Here is an 18,911-nt window from a genome sequence, read left to right on the forward strand (position 1 = left end):
GCTCATGGACTATATAGTTAAACCAACTCCTCAGAAAGTTTATACATTTTTCCAGCCATATGAAATCAGTTTGAATCACATGTAATCTCTGGAAAAAAAGTCTGTCTCAGATTCTTATTTTTTTTTAATGAATGAGTTGGAGAATTTCCAAACATTGTGAGCTTGTGAGATACATTCATCTATGCATCTGAGGAAGTCTGTATAGACGAAAACGTACTTGTGGATATAAGCATTTATGTTTCACTTTCTGGAGTGCCATCTCTGAATAAACCAGTGTGCTGTAATTTGTTCTGTTGTCTGTGCTGTATTCTTACAGTTTATGGTCTTTTCTACAGCACTTGCTTCCATTATCTGTGAATTTGAAAACATATCAATAATGTGTTTTGCTAATTCTAAATAAGATTTTTATTCTTATGACAATTCATGAGATTCCCAATGAAAATAATCATTTATTAGCTCATCTAAACTACAGCATTCATGTTTACTAGAGATGAATTGAAGTCTTTTAAATCGGGAAAATCAACATTACAATTACTATTCCCCTCAGGTATCGCTGGAAAAATGGGGGGGGGGGTATTAACACAGCAGCAGATTAGATTTTTCTGTTGTTTATTCAGATGTTTAATCATTTTCAAATTGAACCTGTTTATTAATGTAGTTATCTAGACAGAAGTTAACTCTAACAAACATCTCTAACCCATTCCTCTCTTTGAAACTGTAGTTAAATTGTGTTCCCTTATAGTATAATCTTGATAGGATCAATCATATGGAGAAATTTTGTTATACAACATTTTAATTTCCAAATCATCCAATCTTCCTGCAAAGTGTTTGTATTCTATATAAAGTACAGCTGAGTTTCCAGGCTAATCTTTCCCATCTTATCCATAATTTCCAGAACTACTTTGTTATGATAGCAGGGGACTGGAACCCACTTTTAGACCAAGGGAAGACAGAAAAAAAAGATAGGAAATACAGGCATAGATGCCACAGTTCCTAAGCAAATAGAGGCCATACTACAAATTATAGGTTATTTTCATCATTGAGACTGCTAAATCTCATCAAACTGATTTTACTTTTCATGTAGACAAGCATAGTGATCAAAATTTGTTTTTTTTTTTTTCTTTTTCTTCTTTCTTTTTTCCCCTCAATATTCTTATTAAATACTTTTTTTCTCTCTAGACCCCACATATATTTTTCATGATCATATATTTTTCTGACCACTCTTCTGTCAATCATTTTTTTCTTGATTTAAGTTATAGGAAACCCTCTGTCAGTAATTTCAGGTTCAGTCATAATATTACTGGTAACATAGAAATTCAGTCATTCATATATGATCATCTTGATATTATATTAAGTAAACAAGATGACATTTCACTTAAACCCCATGCGAGATAGGCCTCTTTTAAGGCTGATTTTAAGATCCAAACTTAATAATTTTGAAACAAAATACAAATGTGAGACGTTTATGATGAGAAACAGGAAATTACATTATGGAATGAGAATCAATTGACCCTGCATTTTTTTTTTTTTTTTACTTCTCAAGATTCTTGGTTAGAATTTTATTCCCTAGTCAAATACATAGAAGGGCAGATTCTCAATCATCATGTTTAACTAAAATTATTAAGACTGATGCCCCCAGATTTTATTTTGTATAATTAAAGACAGTTTTGAGTGTTCTGCCCAGCAGCTATTCAAGTTCACTGAAATTGCTTGGGCTATTTACTCTTCCACACAATCAGACTCGGCTGATAAAGTAGCTTAAGTTACTACAAATGCAATGTAATTATCTTCTGTTTCATGAGAACATCTTGAAATTTTAGAACAAGATATCAAGACTGAAAATATTCTCACTGCTGTCTAGCTACTAAAGTTACACATGGCTCCTAGGTCAGATGTCTACACTTCTTTCTTTATAATGTTTTTAAAGGTCACCAATATGCTATTGAAGGTCCACCTGTTTAATCAGTACTTTGTTGTAACCAATTTTAATCACTGTAAAACTAAATGTCATACCTCTAGCATCAAGTGCAAATTCTGAAAAATAAACATAAAGGGCATAAGAAAACAAATGGAAATATTTAGTGAATGATAACTGCTATTAAAACTATACAAATAACAATGTCATCAGCAAGAAGTATTCTTCATAGTGATAAAAGTCATTCTATTTCCATAAATATTATAATATATTATAATGCACACAAACCCCAAATTATTCTTTTTTGTCAAACTTTCACTAACAAATTCTCATAGCTTGGAATCTATACTACCTAGACATATATTGTTAGAACATTTTTAACTGGATATAAGGTATCACACGACAATAAGAAATTCCTCAATGAGTGCATGATTATTAAGATATTAACAGAAATATGAAACATATGCTTAATTGTATAATTAGCAACATAAATAAGACTGAATATCTTTAAAGTTGTACAACTTACAATGCAAATATCAAAGACAGTTTTCTTCATGAACATTTAAGATTTCACCTGATGTCTTGCAACAGTTTGTAAGTTGCTTGTTTTCTGAAATATTAAGTAGATATGGAAATATTTTCATAATTACTAGCAAACAGCTAGCAATATCTCAGATATAATGTGATATAGATGGACACTGACAATGAGTTTTCCTGTCTCCCACCATGGCATTTCACACTACACCTCTCAATAACATGTAGGGCTCTCAGCTATGAAAATATGAACATAAATATGAAAATATGAATAACTGGCAAATTAAGAAATTTCTCTACTGCAGGACATCCTACATTAACAATGTTAGTGTCATTTTGTTAACAACTCATACCACCTATTATTAACTGAAAAGTCACTTGGTTAAAGAAGCCTGGTGCAAAATAAGTCTGGATGCCATAAGGAACTATGGGTGTGAACTGGAAGTATATAAAATGGTGTTATAGACTTAAATGAGTTAAGCCTAATATTTGCCCCTTTTAATCTTACCAATTACAGAGCAGTTGTGCTCATTAATCTTGATTTAACATATTTGCTCTAGTCAAAGCTAGCAGGTTGAACTGGGCTATACTTCTTATCACATCTACTTTTCAGTCAAGTTTCATTAAGATAAGCAGACACAGGACCATTCCCTTATATTAGAATGTCTACTTCTTGTGTAAAGTAAATAATTCAAGTCTTTCCTTTTTTATAGATGCTTTTAAAGCTTCTGAGCTGGTATGTCATAATTTTCTATTTGGTCTGTTGAATCACATAAGCTTATATTCACCCTTTTTAGATAGTACTAAAACTGTTATATCATACTTGCTCTTCTTTTCTAGGGATAATGTGGTCTCTTCTAAACCTTCAATAAGTAAAAAAGTAAAAAAACAAATAAAATATCCTTGTTTGTTTAATGTGTTCATGGAAACTTGCTTAATTTTCTCTTGTATAAAATCTCTGAATCACCAACAATGTATATTTTTAATCACTGCTGTTGATGATTTTGTGATTATCTATATTGCACTCCTTAAGACTAATATACTGTGTATTCTGTCTGTGGCTGAAAGGTCTTCCAATCTTTCTAGTTACAAGCTTAGTTTAAATAGTAAGTTGTTTTAGTCATGCTTACTTCAAATTATCATTATTTTAACTCTTTTGACCTCTACACCACTAAACCCATCCACACTTTCAAACATTTAAGCTTATTATACTTCCAAAACCCAAATTCATGGTTTGAGTATAATCTTGGAAAATTAGAAAAATGTGAGAAATAACATCAGTAGATGGAATGTTTCTATTTGTCCTTCTACTTCAAGGTTTCCAAATTATATCACTAGATAGAAAGCTTACATTTTTCTTTCCTCTTCAAGACTGACTTCTTAAAAATGCATATAATTCCAAGATTGTTTTTCTTTTCAAACTGATTCCTCATTTAATTTGCTCCCTATTTTGACAGTTTTTACAAAAATATACTCAAATTTCTATGACATCCTATTTCCTGTAGGATTCACTACTATTACCTAAAAATGGAGTTATTGAAACTTTAGTATTCATATCAACCACTAAATTAATTTGAAGTTCTCTGTATTTACTTCCAATGAAAGAATAAGGTCTCATTTGGGCATGTCTATTGTATATATACCTGTTGTCATAGGAAATGCCTCGTTTTCTTTGCCCTAAATGCTTAAAGTCATTTGCTTAGATTAAACTTATTACCAGCCCTTAATACTTTAGTGTTATTGTTTCACAAACTGTGTTCTCTTCAGGCGTTGAAATTTTGGAGTATTTCTATCACAGCTGCTTGCATATAATCTAAATATTATTTTAAGTAATAACATAGCCAGACTTGATCATTTTATCATAGGTTCATAGGTAAGTACTAGGCTACTGGCCCAAGGGCCTAAGTAAGCCTAGCCAACAAGGTTCCCTGGCTTACGCCACCCAAGAAAGTTATTTTTCTGTGCCACTGTCGAGCAGAGCCACAGAAGTGATCCCCAGGGTGAATTTCCTATTTCAGATCCACTCCTCAAGATTCTTCTTGGAGTGCTAATGAGGAACTTTGCTTGACATAGATGGGTAGCTTGTTCCAGTGTATGGGAAGTCTCTGGGAAAGGAATCTATCCCTCCAGCATGTCCTGTTTATTGTGGTGAGAAGGTTTAGGTCCCTAGAGCGTGTAGCTCAGAGGGATTGGGATTTCTTTAGGTGTAGCATGTCCAATAGCTCTGGGTTTGACATAGCTTTATATGTTAGGCAGAGATCACCTCGGTGTGCTGGAGTTTTTTGAGACGGTCAGTGTAGGGCATCTGTTTGAGGCCAATAATCCTCTTTGTGAGGTACTTCTGTGGCCTTTCCAGCTGCTGCAGACGTCTTGTGAGGTACATTCCAAAAGGGGCATTGTAGTCTATAATGGGTCTAATGAGTGTCGAGTAGAGGGGAACAATGACCTCTTTTTTCCTGGATGAGAACCCTTTTGTGATGAGGTGTGCCACATAGAAGGGCTTCCTGACTACTGTGGAGATGTGATTATCAAAGGACAGACTACTGTCCACCTGGGTCCCAAGGTCTCTTATCACACATTCGGTGTTAAGTAGACTGCTGCCTATGTGGTAGTTCATGGGTACAGAGTTTTTACCAAAGGGGATGACAATGCACTTTTTGGCATTGAGCTTGAGGCAATGGTTATGACACCAGGCATCTCTCTTAGTGAGGCCCTTCTATAGGATGTCCACATCATTTGAGGACTTGACTATGGCTCTTAGTTTGCAGTCATCTGCGAACTTCATTAGCCAGAGGCCTTCTGTGTTAGCCTGTACTTCAGAGAAGTAGATACCAAACAGGAGTGGTCCCAAGACTGAACCCTGTGGTACTCCACTTGTCACTGGTTTGATGTCAGATTTGGAGTCTGCCACTTTTACAGTGTGAGTTCTGTCAGTGAGCCAGTTGACAACCCATCTTGTGACATAAGGATTTATACCTAGTTCAGTGAGTTTAGCTATAATTCCAGAATGGGGGATGGTGTCAAAAGCCTTGGCGAGGTCAAGATAGGCTGTGTGAACCACCTTACTCTCGTCTACGGCTTTGGTGACTGCCTCTAAGAAGTCGATCAGGTTCAGGAGGCATGATCTGCCTTTCACAAACCCGAACTGGGTGGGATCTAGAGTGTGGAGGTTACCAATGTGTTTGTTTATGAGTTCCATGATGACACGTTCCATGGCCTTGCAGACCAGGCTCATCAGGCTAATAGGGCGATAGTTCCCGAGATCAGTGGTGGCTCCCCCTTTGTGGAGTGGGATAACTGTTGCTGTGCGCCATTCAGTGGGCACAAAGCCTGATGTGAGGCTGTGATTGAACATGGTGCTTAGGTGGGGAGCCAGTTTGTTCTGAAGTTTATGTAAAACGCAGCCTGGGATGTTCTCTGGTCCCATGGATGCTGTGTTTTTGGCTTTAGAGAGTGCAGCTTTTACCTGCATAGTTGTGATTACAGGGATTCTGCATTCTTCCTTTATAGATATGGGCCCTTTAGGGGGTGAGTGGAGGGTAATGTTAGCACTGAACCTATCTGCCATGATGTTGGCAATATCAGCTGGTTCTGTAATTTTTGTGCTGTTGTGCTGTAACTCAGAGCAGATCTGGGTGTTGCCATTGAGATTCTTGACATAGCTATAGAATGCTTTGTGATTGTCCTTAGAATCAGTGGCGATTTTGTTTTCGTAGTTAGCTTTGGAGGATCTTATAAGGGATCTCAGCTTCTTACTGAGGCTGACCAGGGAGCTCCTCCACTCATGGGATTTTACTCTCTTTTGCAACAATTTCTTCCTTCTGTTGTACGGTTTGTTTATGGCAGGGGACCACCAGATTGGCTTCCTTTTTTTTGGAGGATAGCATATTGGTTCTGTTTGGGATAGCACGATCCATGCACTTGTGTAAGTGCTTATAGAGTGTACTTGTGTAGGATTCAGCAGTCATAACTGTATTGTGCATCTGCATGGGTGTCATGAAGTTCGCCACTTCTGTCTTAAGAAGCATGAAGTTGGCTTTGGAGAAATGTTTTACTGTGGTTTCCTTAATGGGGGGGGGGTGTGGATATCTAGGGTGATTAGCTTATGGTCAGATCGGGTCAACGAGGAGTTGACTTCATGTGTGGAACACCGGTCACTCATGTTGGTAATGACTAGGTCTAAGATACTGTTGCCCCTGGTGGGGGGTGTGAATAAGTTGATCCAGGAATTTATGAATTCCAGAAAGCGTTGAGTGAAGAAGTTGGTACATGAGTAGTTTTCCCAGTTAATGGTGGGGTAGTTGAAATCGCCCATTATTAGGGTGTTTGGTTGAACCCTAATATTCTTCAGTATATCAAGAAAAGAGGAGTGAGAATCCTGGGGCATGGTGGGGAATCTGTAGCAAGCTACAATTTGGATTGCAGTTTTGCCCAGAGTTAGTTGCACTTAGATAACCTTGGATACATTATGCTGAGCAACTAGCCTGGAGGTGTGGATATCCTTAATGACTATGGACACACCTCCGCCTTTGGTATTCCGGTCCAGGTTACATGGCCGAAAAGTGTAGTATGAGTTATAGCCTGGTAGTGGAGGGGTGCTCTCTGGAGCCTTGAATCAGGTCTCAGTCACTGCACAGATATCAATGTTTTCCATTTTAAGGAGTGCCTTGAGTGAGTGCATTTTGAGATTTATACTTCTAGCATTGAGAAGCATTACCCTCAGTTTTTGCTTGCCTGTTCCTGTTACGATGGTGAATTTGTAATTTGAACCTTGCCTAAAAAAGGCACTATAGGGGCGACAAGAGCCTTAGCCAGTATCCGGAATCCTAGGGGCGACAGGTGCAGGCCATCTCTGGCAAAGCATCGTGGTCTGTCGACCATGTCGTCCCAGGCAGACAGATACTGAATCCCCTTAGAATGACATCAGAAGCTTAGCCAATTGTTGAAGTCAATCATTTTGTCCTTGTACTGCGTTATCATTCTGGGCGATGGCAGAATGCTACTCAGGGCTAGGGTCATACCTGCCTGGGCTACAAGATCGGAGAGCTCTTCCATGTCTCTTTTCATGTAGTCCAGGGAGATACATCTCAGGTCATTCACACCAACATGGACAATAACAGAGTCATATTTGTACTTGTTGTGGAGTTACCTGAGTGCGTGGGTTATGTGGTGGATCCTGGCACTCAACACGCAGCTGACGGTAACCTTCTCCTTGTTTAGCCTGGTGAGTGGGACATCAGTGTGCCTGACTATAGAGTCCCCTATGACTAGTGTGTTGGGTACGTTGTTTTGCCTTATGGGCTGTGGTTCAGTGGCACACTGAGTCTGTGGGCTATGTGTCATTTGGGTTGTGTTGGGGGGGTGGAGGTTGCTTGCGTTTCTGCTTTGGAGGATTCTCTTGCTTGAGCAGATTATTACTGAGGGCCTCCACGAATGTTTTTGTGTTTCTATGTGTGGATTTTGGTGGTGTAGATTTAGTGGGGCTATGTGATGAGTGTGGTGTGGTGCAAGTGTTTACCTTCTCCTCTTGACTGTCAAGTTCAGTCTTGGTTTGAGAGAGCTTTACCTCCAGTTTGGCTAGATAAGTGCATCTCTCACAGGTTGTAGTGTTAGGTAGTAGAAGGAGAGGGTTGTCTGTGTACATGAGGCAATTGCTACTGCTAATTCACCTTTTAAATTCTCTCTTAGCTACTGACCCTCTTCTCTTTCCAAAATTTTCAGGTAGTTGTTTTAGTTCCATAAATAATTTTCTAATTTATTTCTGCATTATTGCTAAATATAACTTATTCAGTTTTAGCCAAGTTCCAATAAGTGTAAAAGGACCTTTAAATGTTTTATCCAGCTGTTTAACTTACTACACCATTTCTAAAATGTGCAAATTCTGTGTGGCCCATCTGTTTGGTGTTAAGAATCAGTTATTTTCCTATATAGGACTCTTATTTGCGTACCTTAAGTACCTAGTTATCTAGAACTCCCTATTGTCAAATTTGTTTCAGTATCTTCCTTTTTTGAAACTGATTTATACCAATTTCAAGCGCTATCATAATGGATATACTACTCCTGTTAATATGTTTTTTTCTTTTCAAAAATGCAAGATGATTTGCCTTTTATAGTGTTGTGTTACTATATAAATTTAAACATTATTCTTGTATTTAAGCTGGTCTTGTTTCTCTCAATTTATTATGGCCTCCTTTTGGTAAAGAGAAGTTCTAGAGGCATGGATTAGAATCAAAATTAAGTCAAAAGCGATTAAACATCATATGACGATGGAGATTTCTGTTGATATGCCTCTGGCTCATTTCTTGAATTCATCTCAAAAGTTTCTGGACACATTTATTTTGGGACAAATTCAAGAAGATATATTCTGAATGGAACAATATCTGTATATTGGTGTTGAATATCCTATTATGTTGTTCATTACTTATCCATGTCTGCATCTTTAATATTATATGTATTCCATTTTTTTTTCAATTTTTGATGCATTTTCTGGTGTTAGTTTGGACTGTATTTTATAAAATGTTTAATACAAATTTAAAAAAAAGAAACACTAGAAAACATTTTCCTTTCTCCCATTTTGACTTTTTCAGTTTTTGCACCTTTGCCTTATCACAGAGTCTAATATGTATCAGTTCTTCTCCCAGGTAACAGTCCATTTGGAAAAATAAAATCAGGAAAAATAGTTTAAATTACATTTTTTCTCAATTGTGGTTATGTTTCCTCTAAACTTTTTCTTTCTTGTTGAAAATTGTAACTATTATGTTTTTTTCTTTTTCTTTGACAACTGTAACTAATATAATAGCTTAATGTGTTTTTCTTATCACCCTTTCCAAACGTGTTTGTAATAATTTTAACTGTAATTATTCTCTTTAACTTGTGGGGCTTTTACACTGGGCCTCCACTGAAAATGGGTCTCCCACCCAGTCGGACTATCCCAGTAAACAAACATAAATAAATAAAATGAGTATATGCAGACACACATAGACCACAAATGCCTATGATATGAAAGAAAGCTGAAAGCATTTCAACATTGCAATAATGTTCTTCATGATGTAAATGCTACATTGAAGTACTTTTTCTCCAGCTCTTCTTATACCACTGATGGAAGAGGCAGACAAAACATACTTCTATGACACAAATCAGCATTTAGGAGCTTTGTATCTAAAATACAAACACATTATAAGTTGTTTGTTCTTACTTCTTGGCTTGAAAGACCTGAGAGAGCTAGACATAACCTCAATCTTTAAAAGTCAATAGGGCATTTTTGTACCAGTGGAAGTTACAGTCGTTGATAATAATAAAAAAAAAAACGGAGCCAGAAAATGACACCTATGTTTGGTCAATCCTCTAGATATAATTTGAAGAGACAGGCAGGGGTGAAGACTTAGAATTGTTCACATTTGTCACTCTAAGTGCAATAGGGGTGGGGTTTGCCTGTACACAGTACCTCAAACAGCCAACCCCAGCAACAGAGTCGGGGCTTCTGAGGACAGCAACTTGCAAGGTTGGATGCACATAGGCAGACACTTTAAAGGCAAAATGAAATCAATCACCTACAGCCTTGATGAGTATCTCATATAAATGTACAGTCTTGTGAACTTATTTATTTATTTACTTATCTGTGTATGTATGTATGTTAAACATAATGCCAAAATGTATCACAGCCTAATTAAAGTAAACTATTAAAGGTACAGATCACACATCTGCATTAATCATTCAAAGACTGTACTAAAACAAAGTTGTAGTGCTGTAATCAGAGCAAAGAAGTTGTAACACTTCTTCAAGAGAGCAAGCTTCTGTTTCTTATCAAAGCAGACAACACAATACAATCTACACACCACTAGAGGTGAAGCTTATGATCCAAGACTACAACGGTATATATACAAGAGGTAGTATTATCATGTTATAATGTTGGAAGACATCTAGAATGTGTATTTATGTCAACAATATAGTTCGGCATTATAATCAACAATATAATTCAATATTATAATCAAAGCATGGAAAATATGATATAGTGTTGTACATGGAGGAAGCAACATGCATACATATGTTGCACTTGAGTGAGAAAAATCATTTGGCAACAGATAATGCAGATGTAAATTTATGTTTAATTTAAGCCAGATGAAAGGGGAAATGTCAGAATTATAACACCAAAGTATGGTATCATCAAAACTCAAAGGTATGCTGCTATTTGAGAGGCAAGAAACAATTACGTTTTGGGGTAGATTTTAGGATAAAATTATGAAGTTAAATGGGTGTCATGCTGTAATTTATTACTATCTTACCAAGGCGCAGACTTTTAGCTTAAGTAATATAAGTGATGCAAGGATATGGTGGTATTAAGTGAGGAGAGAAAGGATGGCAAAACAGGGAAAGATAAGAGGCAAAGTCAAGAGACAGTTGAGAAAAGGGTTAAGGACAAGCTACTACCACAATGGAGGTGAAATAGTAGTGTAACAATTTTTAATTTGTTGAATATAATGCTGTATAAGAGAGGTGAAAGGTGTGATAGAAATACTAAAGTATATGGCTCTAGAGAACATGTGACAGTAGTCCTAGTCTACTAGTTCTTAAAAATGGACATGCAGGAGTTAAGAGGTGGTTGGCTTCTGGTGTTGTATGGAACACAGTTACATAGCTTAAGAGCGTGCACTGAAAAATTTTGATACCCTAAATATCATCTTAATAAAGTTATTCTCTGTGTAACTGTTGCTTTTGGTGGGGTTGTAGCTGAAAAAGATCTGTGGACCAGCTCATCTATCTGGTTAACAAATAAATAAATACAGAAAATGAATAAAATAAAACTGCTATTAGAAAGAACCAAGTGTTATCGGAAGGGTAGCTGGACAGGTAGTAGTACAAAGTACAATTCTTTCAAGAAATTGAGACTGTGACTATGGTCAACAGAAAAAAAATACTTATTTGTTTGCATTTGTTAACTGAGTTAATGATTTGATCGATTATGGACCCACTTCAGCCACAGCCTTAGAGATGCAATAAAGTATGGGTACAGCATTTAGAAAAAGAGTAGCAAGTATACAAATATATTTACAGAGGCAGCAATGTGCAGTATAAAAGATGTACATAGCAACACAAAGTACAATGTTTCTAGTAAAAGAAAACTGAATATTAAAAACAGTGAAATAGTATAAGTGGGAAAATACAGTGTACATACATATTATTTTCAGTCTAGGAATTCAACTACTCTAGCAATATTTAATTACAATTCTCTGTAGAGTTTTGCTGTTATAAATTAGAACGTTATATAAATCAGTAGACTTACCAGAACAACATAAAATATATATATATATATATATATACACCATCATATATAAATGTATTACTTTGGTAAGCAGTATAGTGGGTTGATCCAATGACATATTTCAGCCACGGGCGTTACAAGGTTGAAAAACACCAAAAATACCGCGCATGCTACAAGTAATAATGTAAGGAATTACACATAACGCAACGCACCGTTCAAACGAGTTAATAAATTAAAAGTGTCGGTACTTACACAGTAATCCATCTGCAGCTGTCTGTATTCACATTATATAATAATTACCATGTTGGCATACAAGCTGCTATTAATTATAAGAAAAAATATCTAACAGTAAATTCTGATAAAATAATCATAACCAGAAAAAGGGGTATAGCATGCAACCCATTCAGTTCAATACAGCATTAGACTTCCCGTAAAGCACTCATTTTGCATTTGAAACAACATAAATAAACCAACTTCTATTAAAATAATATTTATTTTGGCCCAGTCCTTTGAACTGGCTGCACTTATTTCCTACAAAATTACATTTTATTTAAAATAAGACAAAACAAAAAAGTCCCGTGTTTGACATATGAAAAAGATTGCAACCCTAATAGTAAGCAAAGGGAGCTTTATACCTTTCAACAATTGCTCTTACAGCTTCACCACCAGATCGGTAAGTATGCATTACGTTACAAACGTCAAATCCCTGGCAGCACGTGACAGAATACGTCACCAACGCTTTCATAGGAACTAACCTCAGCCTTATCTTATTCCGAACTGGCAGTGGATTTCTAGAGGGGTGTATACCGGAGAACGACTTAGAAAGCTTTGCCTTTAACATGAGCTATTGGGACTAGGACAGTACTGTAACGAATGAGTCTGAACCCGGATTCCACTCTGAAAGGTATAATATATGTTAATTGGAGTGTGTTACTGTTTCGGGAGGCGAGCTAAGGGAAAAAGAATTATTGTGTATAATTAAGGTTACATTAAGAAGGGGCAAATCATTGTATTTACATTAAGTTATCAAAATGCGGTAGATGGAGGCACCGTCCCTGAATTCCTTAATGTAACACGCTGACTTAACTGCAGGTGGTTTTCTGTCCAGTGTTTTGTTTTCCTCTCTTGGGAATGTCATTAAAATGGCAATTAAGTGGTGTTTATTTCGTCAGACATCTGTGATAGTTGTGGAGTGCATGGATGAGAGATCCAGCAAGCAGTGAGAAAAAGACAGGTGTCTTGGAAAACAGGTAGGGCAGTGTGGTATTTTTTGAGAAATGCTATTACGAAAGAGAAGCAACCAGTGAGATGCATTTAGCTTGCTCATCCTGTTACTGCCCGAGTGGGAGAGCCTGAAGTGTGAGTCACTGTTTTCCTATTGCATAAGTACCAGTAGCCAAAAACAAGGTGAAATGTACTGTTATTTGCAACATTGCACTGAGCCATTATTGTGCTTCCATATGCGTTGATGCCTAATAATACCTACTAAACATTACAGCAAAAGATGGTCTTGGGAGATAACAGGTGCAGTTAAAGGCGAAGTAATTTTCAGAAGAATTGGGATTTTCCATAAGTATAATGGATCGAGTAGCCATACCTCATCTCCCCTGAAGCTGGATTTTTTTTAAAAACTTTTCGATTAAATAACTGAGGATTAAAGTTAGTAATGCATGACAACGTTCCATAATGCACGCTGATACAAAACTTGTTGTTCTGTTAACTTTTTCAGCGAATTTAAAACAGTATTCAAAAACTGCTCTGTATTTTGGACCTTTGTCCCCGATTCTCAAGCACATAAGTTGAGAGCTTTTCTGGCAGGTTGTTTGAGGTACCTGCCGGAGTTTGTCCGTTGCCCACGGATTCAGCCTGTTGGATTTGCTTAGTTGTTGCAGTCTGTCAGACTAGTTAAAGCACTGGGTCTGTTAACGGTTCTTGATGAAATGTTTAGATATGTGAAGCTGGTTGACAGACATTGCATATTATTCTATATTATATGAATAACGATATGCTTATCAAAAGGCTATTAAAATGTTGTTGGGTGACTATTTTTGTGCTGTATTGGCTTGCTTCTGTCATCGGATTACTTTGAAACAAAACTTGACAAGCTTGAACTTTACAACATTAACATTTTTAGGATGTATACATGTTTTTCAGTGTGATATATATTTATGCATCCTGTAAATTAATGAAATATTAAACAATGAAAAGTATGTTGTAATATTCAAAATTTATGTTTGTATGCTTAACACTGACTTTCATATTACAGGAAAATTTGAAGAGAAGTGGCATGTGACCTGGGGTTTTAAATTTGCATGTCATACACTAGCTCTTGGGGTAGCATGCTTATAAAAATAATATAATACTGTACCTTTTTAAAGTCTGTCATTTCCAGTAAGTCTATATGTCTAGTTAATGTTTTAATTGTTCAACATGATTCACATTTTGGCTTTTGGTTCCTGAAAGAAAACAAGATCTAGACTGACATCAGGCTTCTAAATTCATATTCAGTGCAGAGTACTGACACTGCTGCTTTGTGCTTCTGAGATGACATCCATTAGATTAAACTTTTAAAATCACATCCGCATTATTTGGTTGTAATTTAGTATATCTGTCACTCTGTGGTCATTGAAATGACATGTGTATTATCATCTCATTTGAGGAACAGTGGGTAAAAGGCTGCTTAAAGCAAATATTTTCTACATCAGCCTTTCATCAGTAAGTATATCCTATGTGACGCCCCTGCACTGGCCAGTAATCAAGGAGCCTTCATCCTCACCAGTAGTACCATTGAGGGATGTACACATTAGAGGATGAAAAGTACACACACGCAGTAAAGTACAATTTCCCTTAAGAGCACACTGAGTTCAGTAAGTCCGGGGCTGATTTCTCCCTCTTTCTCCAGATCCCCAATAAGACACCCCACTGGCACAGCTGTTGGGTTAAGATCTCAGCCGAGTGGCCAAGCTAAGACCTCCAGCACCCTCTCTGTCCAACCATTGCTTCGTGTTCCTGCCCAAGTAGCTGACACACACACTTTGAGATTTGATTGATATACAAACATATACACACACACACGCACACCCCTGGGAAAGGCTGGAACAGGTTTATTAGCTATGCCCCCTTCTGCCCAGGCTATAAGATAGTACCAGCTGCTGCCAGCCACCCTTACTTATCAGCTACTATAAGGCCCTTACCAAAGGGTGTCCAATCCTACTGTGTAATGTTACTATTATCCAAATGGTAAGGGTGACCAAGACTTTCAATGTTGTTTAGGAGTGGCCTGTACAGTGTCACCAAATACATTTGCAAGTACTTTCACAGCTTAAATATATCTAAACAAACCAACCACAATTAAAAGGTTTAAGTATATTTAATAATAAGAGATGACAATACTCAAACAACACATTAACTACAGAGTTCAGAATCACAGGAAATATTTTAAAACAACATTGCAAGACAGTCTGAAATAAATACAGACAACATCTAAACTAATATTTACTATATTCCTATCTATATCTTTGGGATATCACTACCCTAGACTTATTTACAGAGCAAGACAAATGTAGTGCTGATGATGAGTGGATATTTCTAGATCCAAGAGAATATACAAAATGCCCAGTCTCTGAGAGAGTTCCCAATTTAATATCAAAACATTAATGCTAGGTTAGCCTGGATGATATCACTGTTTGTCACTTGCCTTCAGTTCCCAGGCTAACAGAAACTTAACAAAATTTAACATTTCTCTGTGAAAAATGCATATCTCTCGGATGTTTGCCTAGAATTGGAAGTCATAAAACAATTAAATACTTTTACATTTCAGACCTTGTAATTACTTCTGTTCAAGAGGCAACTAACCACAATTAAAAAGTTTAAATATATTTAATAATAAGAGAAGAAGACAATACTCAAACAATACATTAACTACAGAGTTCAGAATCACAGGAAATAAGAAAAAATTCCAGCTTTACTCTGTTGCATATCGCAGACTCAGAGGTGACCTCTGCCTAACATACAAAGCTATGTCAAACCCAGAGCTGTTGGACATGCTCCACTTAAAGAAGTCCCAATCCCTCCGTCCATGCTACATGCTCTAGGGACCTAAACCTTGTCATCACAATAAACAGAACATGCTGGAGGGGTAGATTCCTGTCCCAGAGGCTTCCCATACTCTGGAACAGACTACCAGTCTATGTCAAACAGAGCTCCTCATTAGTACTCTTTAAGAAAAATCTTGATGATTGGATGGGTAATAGGAAATTCACCCCGGGATCACTTCTGTGGTTCTGCTCGACAGTGGCAATGGAAAATTTAATTTTCTTGGGTGGCGAAAGCCAGGGTACCTTTTTGGCTGGGCTTGTATAGGCCCTAGGGCCAATAGCCTAGTACCTACCTATGAACCTATGTGTCGGATTCTGACACCTGATAGACAGCTGACTGTTACCTTCTCCTTATTCAACCTAGTGAGTAGGACATCAGTATACCTCACTATTGAGTCACTTATGATCAGTGTATTGGGCAAGCTGTTTTGCCTTATGGGCTTAGGTTGAGAGGCACACTGTCTAGGTGAGATATGTGTGTTGTGGTTTGTGCTGTGTTGTGGTAGTCGAGTGCGTTTCTGCATTGGAGGTCTCTGCTGTTTGGGTATGTTTCTATTGAGAGCCTCCACAATGGTGGGTGTGTGGTTTGTGTTTTTATGTGAGAGATGTGATGGTGGGTGTTCTGGAGGGCTGTGTGTTTCATGTGGTGTGGTGCAGGTGTTCACCTTCTCCTCTTGACCAGCTATTCCAGTCTTAGCTTGAGAGTGCATTGCTTCCAATTTGGATAAATAAGTGCATCTCTCACAAGCCTGAGTGTTGGGAGGTAAGAGGAGAGGGTTGCCTGTGTACATGAGTCAGTTGCTATATAGCCTCAGAATGCCCAAGTTCACCAGATTAATAGGAGAAAGAGCAGGGAACTGACCTTGATTAAAAATTTGTAACTCTAATTTCAGGTTACGCTGAGAACACTCTTTATCCAACATGCTGTTGCTGATATTTTTAGATGGTAACTTTAAGCAGAAAAATGTGTGGTAATTTTAAGCCCACTGGATACATGTCTTTTTTGAGGGGTAACCTGGGACCATTTTTTAAGTGACTAATTTAGAGTCACTTAGTAGGCAAATGGAGGTAGAAGGAATCAAACCATACCCTAGGCTGCAGGAAAGCAGCATAACAACTTGGAGCAGAGGATTAAATCTCCCAACTACCTGACCCAAGTGGTGATAGTAGCAGCAGCAGCATTAACATTCACAGTAATGTGGTTTACCTAGCATCATTCCTATAGTAAAACAGTCTGTGATAATATCATTATTCAGCAGAAAGCAATCACATGCCAAATATAGATAATAAAAAATAAAAAAAAAAAACGCTGTGTTATGCTTTTCAGATAGAATATAAAAATGTATTCCTCTTTAGTCAAGCCCTTTTGTTCTCTACCTTCAAATGCAGTTCTGACGTTGTAGAGAACAAAAGTGTTGACTCGGGAGGAATAAAATTGTATCTGTGAAGTATTGTGCAGTATGTTTTTTTATTTTTAGTGGGAAGTTTTTTGCTGTGATAGCTTTTAGGTCCTTAACATGCCAAATATGTTTCTTTCCGATGAAGTCTGAAATTGAAGATGAAAGTGTATGTGTGTGATTCATCATCAACATTATTAGTAATGTCTGCCTGTTTTCTGCCAATGTCTGGCTGTGAAGTGCGACATCTTGCACGCAGTTTGCATGGTTATTCAGTTTATCGGTCTTCAATTTCAAGCCATGGTTGAAGTTTATAAATTGTTGTGCTTTATTTCATGTATGGAGATCTGCATTGCAAGACACCAATGTCTTGCATCACATATCTCAATAATGGCTGCCTGCCATCTTTTCCAAATTACAACCAGTGGCACTTGTACCTCCTAGCCTTACTAAAGAAGGCTACTCCACAGCTAGCTGTCCCCCTATAACAAATTAAATCTTGTTTACTGTTTTTGCCATTGTGTTCCCTGGATACTGGTGTTGGTATAGCTAGGTCTGAGGCTAGTTTACATGAACGTGATAGGGTGGTGCAAGTCAGTATTATGTAGGCACAGATTATGCCTTTTTTTTTTTTTTTTTTTTTTTTTTTGTCTGAGGCTTTTATACAGGAGAGTATTTAGCTGAATGCTGGTTCACTTTATTGAAGATGAACTTTCTCAACCATGTTACAGTGAGTCAGACACAGCAAAAACGAGAATGCTGAAATGCATGCTGCCTGAGCACAGTAGGAAACAATTTACTGCCAGAGCGCATGCATACGCACATATGCACACAGAGTTTTCATTTTCATTGGAGATACAAGGTAGTACAAACTTTCCACCCAGTGTTGAGGCCATGCATCTTATCCTTATTAAATTATTCTAGTACCAAGGTTGTCCATAGTGTTGCACCAGTTACTTGGAATGAATTGATACGTAGCTACTCTCAGTATTCCATGACAGGAGATTCTTTCACACGACTTCTGTCAGACAATTCCTGATCACTTAGTGGGTGAATTGTTCATTGTCCACCATTTCAGACTGTGTTACCTGTCTCTTGGTAGAAAACTGAAGATAAATGTTTGGACATTGATCATTTAGACACCAAATAATATGCATTTGTTTTGTACATGTTCTGGGACAGTGTCCTCAGAATTCTGTATAGCTTTGTTAACCCAAGATTGAAGTTGTTTTTTCATTCCTATACAATTTTTTATGGTTGCTATAATGTGCACAAGTTGTTGAGTACTTCAGTGTTTGCTTCCAGCTTGAATCATAGCTGAAAGGATCTGCTTTGTATCAGTTCATGTGTTTGGTTAACAGGTTAGATAAAAAAGTATAATAAGCCATTGACATATCTTTGTGTATAATGTGTGTGTATTTGTGTATTTTCACAGACAACCCCCCCATCAGTAGTTGCTTCATTATGCACTTGTTTGGCATAGCTGTAGTGTGTAGTCTGTATTCCTTTCTAATTAGACATAGTCATAATAGACTTTCTGGTACTTTTATTAGAGAGTGTGCTAGTCTCCTTTTGAACCATCTTGTCTTTTAACAAGCCAAGAGATTCAACTTTGACCTACAGATATGAAACCCACATGTTTATACTGCAGTGCTACAGATGATGACTTCAGACTGGAACCTCTTTAGCCACCTGGGAATGACCCGTTT

At 37.2% G+C, this 18,911-nt stretch overlaps 1 protein-coding gene across 2 annotated transcripts in view; it reads left to right on the top strand.

Annotated features, from left to right (window-relative positions):
• Positions 1-12,433: 12,433 nt before the first annotated feature.
• Positions 12,434-18,911, top strand: part of SGSM3 (small G protein signaling modulator 3) — a 1,391,341-nt gene continuing 1,384,863 nt past the window's right edge. For both annotated transcript variants that reach the window (XM_044068352.1, XM_044068343.1), the window contains exon 1: positions 12,434-12,612. The gene's annotated coding sequence lies outside the window, so the exon portion shown is untranslated. The remainder of the gene's footprint in view (positions 12,613-18,911) is intronic.

This window comes from Protopterus annectens, chromosome 1.part0, assembly GCF_019279795.1.
Source record: "Protopterus annectens isolate FY-2018-M chromosome 1.part0, PAN1.0, whole genome shotgun sequence".
Classification (NCBI taxonomy): domain Eukaryota; kingdom Metazoa; phylum Chordata; order Ceratodontiformes; family Protopteridae; genus Protopterus; species Protopterus annectens.